Genomic DNA, 8,167 nt, shown 5'->3' with positions numbered 1-8,167 from the left:
ATCACTGGATTAGCCCAAACTGTATATTAAAGGTTCCTGGAGAACAAGGAAGGGTAGCCAAATGCTTTGCTGAATTAGTGCCTAATGCTAGTTTTAGAAGAAATAAGCCAAAAAAAAAAAAAAAAGGTACTTATAGCTAATAACTTGAATTCCTATGCTACCGTCATGATGTAGAAGGATGGTTAAGAGAGAACAATGACTCCAGCATGAGTTACATCGTGTGCTCTGTGTTCCAGCCTGAGAGGAGCATGGGAAGCTCACAGGTACGCCTGCCTGTGCTGGGGGACAATCAGGGAAGCTGGGCTCAGGGCTGAGATCTGCCACTTGTGGTCACAAGTCTGGATGGGGGCTTGGGTGTGAGTTGAAAAGGCTTTCCAGATGTTTCTGATGTGTCCTTCTGGCGCAGGACCTCACAGCAGTGGGAATGGCTGGCCCACAGGTTGAATAAGTTCCATGAAATCATTTAATCTAGCCCTTTCAAAGCAACTGCAGGCGGGACTCAAAATTCAATAATAAATCTATAGCAAGTTAATTTTTAAGTTGATAATTTGGTATGGCTCACGAATGATATGACAAATATCCGAATGGCCCTTGTCAGGAAAAAAGGTTCTCCACCCTGCAGTGCTCACAATGTGGAGCTTGCCACAGCGGAGAGCCCACTGGACGGGAGTTGGGAGAGCTAAGGTCTCTATCAGGTGGGTCCCTACCTAGCTGTGTGACTTTGAGAAAGGCTTTTTGTATGCTCTTGGACTAATTTTTATCATTTTCCAAATAAGCGGCTTGGAACACATTGGTTTTTCTTGAAGTGTGATCCAAGACCAACTGGGATGTTTGTCAAACTGCTGATATGTGTACCCTGATCAACATTTAATAAACTGCAATCTCTCAAGGTATGGGCCTAGAGAACTATATTTTAAAAATAAGAGGTTTTTTGTTTAATTTTTGAGTTTTTTTTGATGTTGCTGTTACAATGGTACAACAAACACTTAAAGATTATTTCTAGGTCCCAGACACAACGGTGCTTCCATATCAATGGCAGAAGTGTTATTATTATTACGTACATTTGACAGACAAAGAGGTAGAGGCTCACCCTGAGTGGCTTTCTTAGGCAGAGTAAGTCTGGGAAGCCAGGTTGCACTCAAGCTATGTGGCTCCAGTTTCAGTCCCTAACCATGGTATACTCCTCCACCTTTCTAAAGACTCACCATTGAGAGCCATTCATCAGAATTTGAATGGTTCCTGACACCTTGAAAATCAGAAGGCTAATTAAAAATCGTCCAAACTATTTTCCTTTCTAACTGAAAACAGCAATGGGCTTCCAAAAAAGGCAGTTTTGGAGGATGAGGTGGGAAAGAGCCAGATACACTGAAATAAATACGAGAAGAACTTGGCTTCTAGAAATGAACTTTTTTTATTAGGCATATTTCTCCAGACTATCATGGCTAATTCATTGCCATATTTCATTATAGAAACTAACTGAAAGCCCGTAAGTAAATACTTTTCAGGCAGAAGTTACAGTTAATTTCAACTTCAATAAATATTAATGTTATTGATATAACACTGATTGATTGTGAACTTGAATGAAGAGACATGCAGACTGTTTTATACTCTCCTCTCCTAGGTAGTCTATGTCAACAGCCATACTGGAGAGTCCAGGAGAGGCATTTATTCTGATTTTCTTCATTAATGTTTGAGCTGTTCAGGATAAATCGCAGAGAATGCATACCAGACTGAACATTTGCAAGGAGAATCTGCAAAATAAAGTCAAATTTAGAAGTAATTTGGTTATACCAATTCATCATGTCTACCATTACTGACAATATTCAGAAGATGTAATTCCTATTACACCTGCTTTTAGAAAAAAAAATCCAGTCGGTAACCCTAAATTAAATTAACATTTTTCGTGTATATAATTTGTAGTTCAAAATAAGCTATAATTATCATTTAGGAAAACCATATGGAACGCATTACCAGTCCTCACTAAGTCTTGGGTTTTAGTGGTGATCCATGGCTCAAAATGCTTTATCCAAACAGGTTGTAAATTCTGAGACAAGCAAGATGCATTTTGTCATTTTTATATTAATTCTGAATGAAGAATTCATTGTCTTTTCAAATTATAATAAATTGGAAAGCAATTTCCCACTAAACAAATCAAGAAGATTGAAAAATTACTTCTCTGGGAGCTGTTTTCTTTGTCTTTTTTTTAAAAGCTCTTTTTTTATATATAAAGATATGGTTTTATTATTCTTGCTTTAAATACTAATAGACATCTGCATTGCCAAAACAATTTTCTCCCTCTTCTTTAAAGTGGAAGGTGAACTCTGAAAAATGTTAAATGTTCAATATAATTTCATTCCAGGGGGAGTCTGGAGCCTGCTATGAGAGCTCACATTTAAGAACCTCAATTAATACTTAGAGCATTAACTCCCAAAGCTACTGCCTTTCTCTTTCTACAATGCACTTCCTGGGGAACCACAGAACTGCGAGTCATGAAGGGGCCAAGGATGCCCCTAAGCTGTATATTGACCACACAGTACGAAATGTCCTCCCAAATTCTTGGGATGGTAAGTGACCCTGAGATTTTGATGTACAGGATAATTCTGAAGAATAGCAAGCAAAAGTGATGAATGAAGGACTGTTATGGAACCCAAAATGGGGAGAAAAAGCTCAAACCGAGAAACGATGTTTTAAAAATGTTTGTTTTCCTTTTTTTTTTTTTTTTTTTTGACACGCAGAGTGGACAGTGAGAGAGAGAGAGACAGAGAGAAAGGTCTTCCTTTGCTGTTGGTTCACCCTCCAATGGCCGCTGCGGCTGGTGCACTGCGGCCAGTGCACCGCACTGATCCGATGGCAGGAGTCAGGTACTTATCCTGGTCTCCTATGGGGTGCAGGGCCCAAGGACTTGGGCCATCCTCCACTGCACTCCCAGGCCACGGCAGAGAGCTGGACAGGAGGAGAAGCGACCGGGACAGAATCCGGCACCCCAAATGGGACTAGAACCTGGGGTGCTGTCACCGCAGGTGGAGGATTAGCCCATTGAGTCGTGGCGCCGGCCTCTTTTCTATTTACTAAGCATAGTTCACACACAGTAGAAATCTAGAACTCATGGAAAATGTCTAATATCTTTTCTCTTGGTTGTTTTCAGAGCAGCGATCACCAGAATTGTGAAAACAGAAGTTCAGAGATTCTATCTCATTTCTTCTGTGTCCATATATGAATTACTTATACTACTGTGTACCATGTATTAGAAGTGTTATTGTTAAAAATAAAGAAGTGTTATTGTTATTAGTATGGCCATTATAGTCAGAAATAAATGAGCTGATATATGCTTACCACAGAATGCTTACCTCCTAATACATGCTCAATAAATGGTATTAGATAGGGACATAAATTATCATGTCACATAATAAAATATCTAAATATACACTGTTGTTATCATTATGTTACCTAATAAAATTTGTATTCATCCTCTAAAACCTCAATTTGAATTCATCTTCAAAAAGAAGCTTCCTTGCACCTCCAAATGGAATTATTCTATCATCTATTGCACTTTGGTATTTATAAATTACAGGTATTTATTTATTGGTTTATGATGAATTGTTCATGGTATGTCCACTTTGATAGGTCACGAGCTCACTGAATGCAAGGATTATGCTCTCATCAGCATCAGGCTTTCGACATCCCATAATGCAGTGTCTGGCCATGTGGTAGGTGCTCAATAGACATTTGTCAACCTGAACAAAAACACTAGGCTTAGAGACAAAGGGAACTATCCCATCTTTATGCCCAAATGAAGATGGGAATGTGGAGAATGTTTTTCTTTGAAAAAAGAAATCTCAGGGGCTTACTTGAAAATAGGCTGAGTGCTTACAGAAATGAGCCAAAAGCAATGTGCAAGCCACACAGGCCTGGTGCAGCCCCAGTGTTAGAAAACATCCCAGCATCCTTCTTTGGCTCAGCAGCTGCAAAACAGATGGGAATGAGTGTGGCTCAGTCACGCAGCCACTGGACTGGGGGAAAGGAGCCAGGTTCCAGAAAGAAGAGAATGCTTTCTTCCACGTGTTCATTTGAAAATACACTGCTCTTTTAATATCACCACCACTAAACCTGCATGACTTGATATGAGTTTTGGTACTCAAAGGGGAAACAAAGGACCTAAAATGATTTCCATGTAACTCTCATGACCATTGTGAAGCCAAGATGTGAAGCCATCTTGCTTAAAGATGTCCTTTCATCTTGCCCAAGATCTTGCATTTTTTTCAATCCAGAGAGTGACGTGACCGAGACACATGTAGTCAGAATGGCGGGCAGGATCTGAGTGAGCAGAGAGCTTTGGTCTAGAAAATGTTGTTTATGGGGCTGAATTCGCAAAAAGTGCAGTATCTTGGCTCAAAGCCATTGCCACACAAGCAAAATTTCAAGCAGCTGTGCATACCACCCCTCCACCAACCACTGCTGACAGCCCCCTAGACTGAGAGAATGGTCTCCATCTCTATTGCCTGAATACAAGCAAATTCTCCAAGTTGGCCAGCTATTGTTTCATATGGGCCTCACAAGACAAAGGACAGCTTTTCTTTTTTTTCTTTTGATTAATGAACTAAGTGATGCATCCATTTGATATTAACCACGGTGAGTGTCAGAAATGAGATGAGGTGACATAAAGTCAAAGAAGTCATTGTCCTCAAAGATCTCCCATTCTTGCTGGTGACAGGGATTATACACAGGCAACTGTAATACATCGGCGATAAAGCCCCCAGTGAAAAATATTCCCAAATACTAAGCAACAGGGGTACAAAAAAAGGTAACTGTGTTTAACTTTATTGGCAAACTGGTAAGGTGAAAGTCTTTTGCCCACTGGGGGACACTGTAGGAGTCTAGGGCCAACTATAAATTCTAAAATGGAGCTAGGTATCAGAGTGGAAACCACATATTTACAAATTATTCAAAAATATTTTAATTATATGATCAGTTTGGGGCAATATCTGCTTGAACTGAGATTTCCCTTATAAAAATGGGGTACGTAGTCTGCAGGATTCTACTGCTGTTTGTCTCGCATCATCACAGTCTTAATTGCCTCCAGGTATTAGATCCTTACATGCACAGTTCCAAGCCAGACTCTTTTTAATATGCCCAGACCTCCTATTCCTGGCATATCTCAGCAAAAAGCACATCTAAGCTGTTTCAATGCATCTGGTCAGCTATTTGTTCTAATCCATGAAAGAGCTCCAGGCCCTGTAAAAGATCTTCAACCCTTGAGAAGCTGGTGACCAGGACAATGGAAACTGCACACAGTTGATAGGAAAAATGAGTTGTTATGACCTCTCAACATAGACACTGCTAGCACTGTAAAGGCAGAGAGAGGGATGGAAAGTGGGCCACTGGTAGAGTTTGGAGATCTTGTCTAATCTCGGGAGTGGTCTCAAAGCGTAATAGGTTTGGGAAAACTGCAGATCCTTGTGCTCACTCAAGATACTATTGTTTTTGAAATTTATGTATTTGGGTGAAAGTCAGAGTTACAGAATGAGAAAGAGAGAAAGAGAGAGAGAGAGAGAGAGAAAGAAAAGAGAAGAAGAGAAGAGATAGAAAGACAGGTTTTCATCTACTGGTTCATTTCCCAAATGGCTAAAACAGCCAGGGCTGGGCCAGGCCGAAGCCAGGAGCCAGAAGCTTCTTCCCGGTCTCCTACATGGGTGCAGGGGCCCAAGCACTTGGGCCATCTTCTGCTGCTTTCCCCTGCAATTAGGCCCAAATGAAATGCTGGCACTGCAGATGATGGCTTTACCTGCTGTACCACAGCGCTGGCCCCTCAAGATATTCTGATTCAGTGCAAGCCTGTGCCTTTCAGAGCCTTGAGATTGAAGCATCTTCCAAGACAAATATATTTGTGGACAACAAGGATAATCTTTTACCTAAACCTGTTGTGTTTTATGATGTTATTGTGTCTTTGTTTTATTTCTGTTTTACCCCAAAATCCTTTCTGGGGCACATGTTTGGCCTACTGGTTACAACACAGGTGAGGACACCTGAGTTTCACACTGGAGTACCTGGCTTTAATTTCTAGCTCCGGTTCTTGATTCAAACTTCCTGCTTAATGTGCACCCTGAGAGACAGTGTTGATAATTAAAATAGTTGGTGATAATTAAAAAATTCACATGTGGGAGACCTAGATGGAGTTCCTAACTTTTGGGTTTGATCTGGGCCAATCCCAGCCATTATAAGAATTTGGGGAGTGAACCAGTGGATGGATTCCTTCCTCTCTCTCTCTCTCTCTCTCTCTGATTCTCAAATATAAACAAACAAATACCCTTTCTCTTTCCTGGGGGTACAGAGAAGTGGGAATGAAGGGGATGGGACATTGGGAAGAAAGAGAGTGGAGAGAAACAAGAAAATTTGGGGGAGGGAGGGAGAGAAGGAGGAGGAAAGAGATTGATTGATTGAAGGTGATGAGATGGGAAAAAAATTCCCTGTCACAACAAATATATCACAAGGGGAAACCAATAGGCAGGTATATATCAGGAGGTTTTCCTCCTAAGCGTAAAAGCGAAAAATAATAATACAATTCTGAAAACCAATAAAACTAGTATGTACCATGAAACTTTTTAGTAATGGCATAGGATTGGCAAACCTTTTCAGTAAAAGACCAGACAGTAACTACCTTTGGCTTTGTGACCCTGAGATCTCTGTTATAACTACTCAACTACTCAACTGCGACACCCTATCTCAGAGCAGCAATGGACAACAGATAATTATATGAGCTTGGCCATATTTGGCCCTTTGGCAGTAGTTTATGAACTCATGCCAGAAGATAAAATAGTAGCTGCTGTTTCACTGGTTTAATACATATTTTTACCTAAAGGAAAGACGATGTCTTGGGACACATTTCCCATCACCCTTCTAATATTCATAGGCCGCAGTTTTGTGTGAAGTTAAGAAATTCCATCTTTTCTTACAAGAAAAAAAGGTTGATTTTATTTATTTGAAAGGCAGAGTTTCAGAGAGAGAGGGAGAGAGGGAGAGAGGGAGAGAGGGAGAGAGAGAGAGAGGGAGAGAGGGAGAGAGAGAGAGAGGGAGAGAGGGAGAGAGACATCTTCCATCCACTGGCTCACTCTCCAAATGACTGCAACAGCTAAAGCCAGGAGCCTGGAAGACTATCCAGGTCTCTCACTTGGGTGGTAGGGGACCAAGCAGTTGGGCTATTTTCTGTTGCTTTTCCCAGGTGCATTAGTAGGTAACTGGATCAGAAGTGGAGAAGCTGGGACTTGAACCAGAGCTCCTATATAGGATGCTGGTACTGAAAGTGACAGCTTTACCCACTGAACCACAACACTGACCCCCATCTTTTCTTTTTGACAGGGAAACTCTGGGGCATGTTTCTTTCCCCCAGCATCTCACTGACTCCATGAATTTGGATTTAATTTGCTATCAAAAAAGGGAGACAACATTGCACCTCAAGAGAACAAAAGACCAGTGGATCATGTGCCATCTCCTGGAAGCCCAGAGCAAGGACTCTGGCTATGCCCAGCTCCGAAGCTGGGGGGAAGTTAGACAAAATGGGCCCTGAGCACTTACGGTCTAGTTTCCATCCCTGCAAGAACAGCTCACAAGGTGACTTTTCATTAGCTCCCTAGAAACCTCTGACAAAATGGACATTAGGTTCACATGTTTATGACACATATGTCCTTCAGGTCAGGCACCACGTTATAGAACTTGATTTGAAAATGGATAAACAATGGGTGGGGAAGTTGAGAGAATTTCCCTTTAGGGAATGCCTGAAAAATAATGTCCTGAGCATATTCCAATCCCTTAGCTAAGCACCACGAATCTGGTCTTTGTTTTTCTCTTAGCAGAGATATTAAAACAATGGGCTTCATGTCAGATAGCTTAAATTAAAATCACCACATTGCCAAGATACTCCTGAAAGTGCAAAGTTGTCTCCAAGCTGTATTTATTTAAAACAGTGTAAGATAAAGCATAATTCGAACATAAGAAAAGGAACTGACAAGGCCACCAGAAGTCATTTCAATAGAATTTTTGGGCCCAGACAAGTTCAAGAGTCCCAGTATAGGTGGAGAAACATTTCAAAGGATCCTTTTTCAGTCACAGCAATGACTCACTGAGAACAAGTGGGACAACAGCAGTCCAAGAACCTGACGGTTACCATAGCAAG

At 41.1% G+C, this 8,167-nt stretch overlaps 1 long non-coding RNA gene across 2 annotated transcripts in view; it reads right to left on the bottom strand.

The window, feature by feature from the left end:
• Window positions 1–1,408: 1,408 nt before the first annotated feature.
• The window catches only part of LOC127492325 (uncharacterized), a 245,331-nt gene continuing 238,572 nt past the window's right edge, over window positions 1,409–8,167 (bottom strand). Inside the window, exon 4 of one of the 2 annotated variants that reach the window (XR_016214228.1) lies at window positions 1,409–1,751. This is a non-coding gene — a long non-coding RNA (uncharacterized LOC127492325). The remainder of the gene's footprint in view (window positions 1,752–8,167) is intronic. The other variant, XR_016214227.1, reaches the window with a different exon arrangement.

The sequence above is a fragment of the Oryctolagus cuniculus genome, chromosome 10 (assembly GCF_051225735.1).
Source record: "Oryctolagus cuniculus isolate XC-2025 breed Fujian yellow rabbit chromosome 10, ASM5122573v1, whole genome shotgun sequence".
Taxonomy (NCBI): Eukaryota; Metazoa; Chordata; class Mammalia; order Lagomorpha; family Leporidae; genus Oryctolagus; species Oryctolagus cuniculus.
This window is presented reverse-complemented; position numbering and strand designations above follow the sequence as displayed.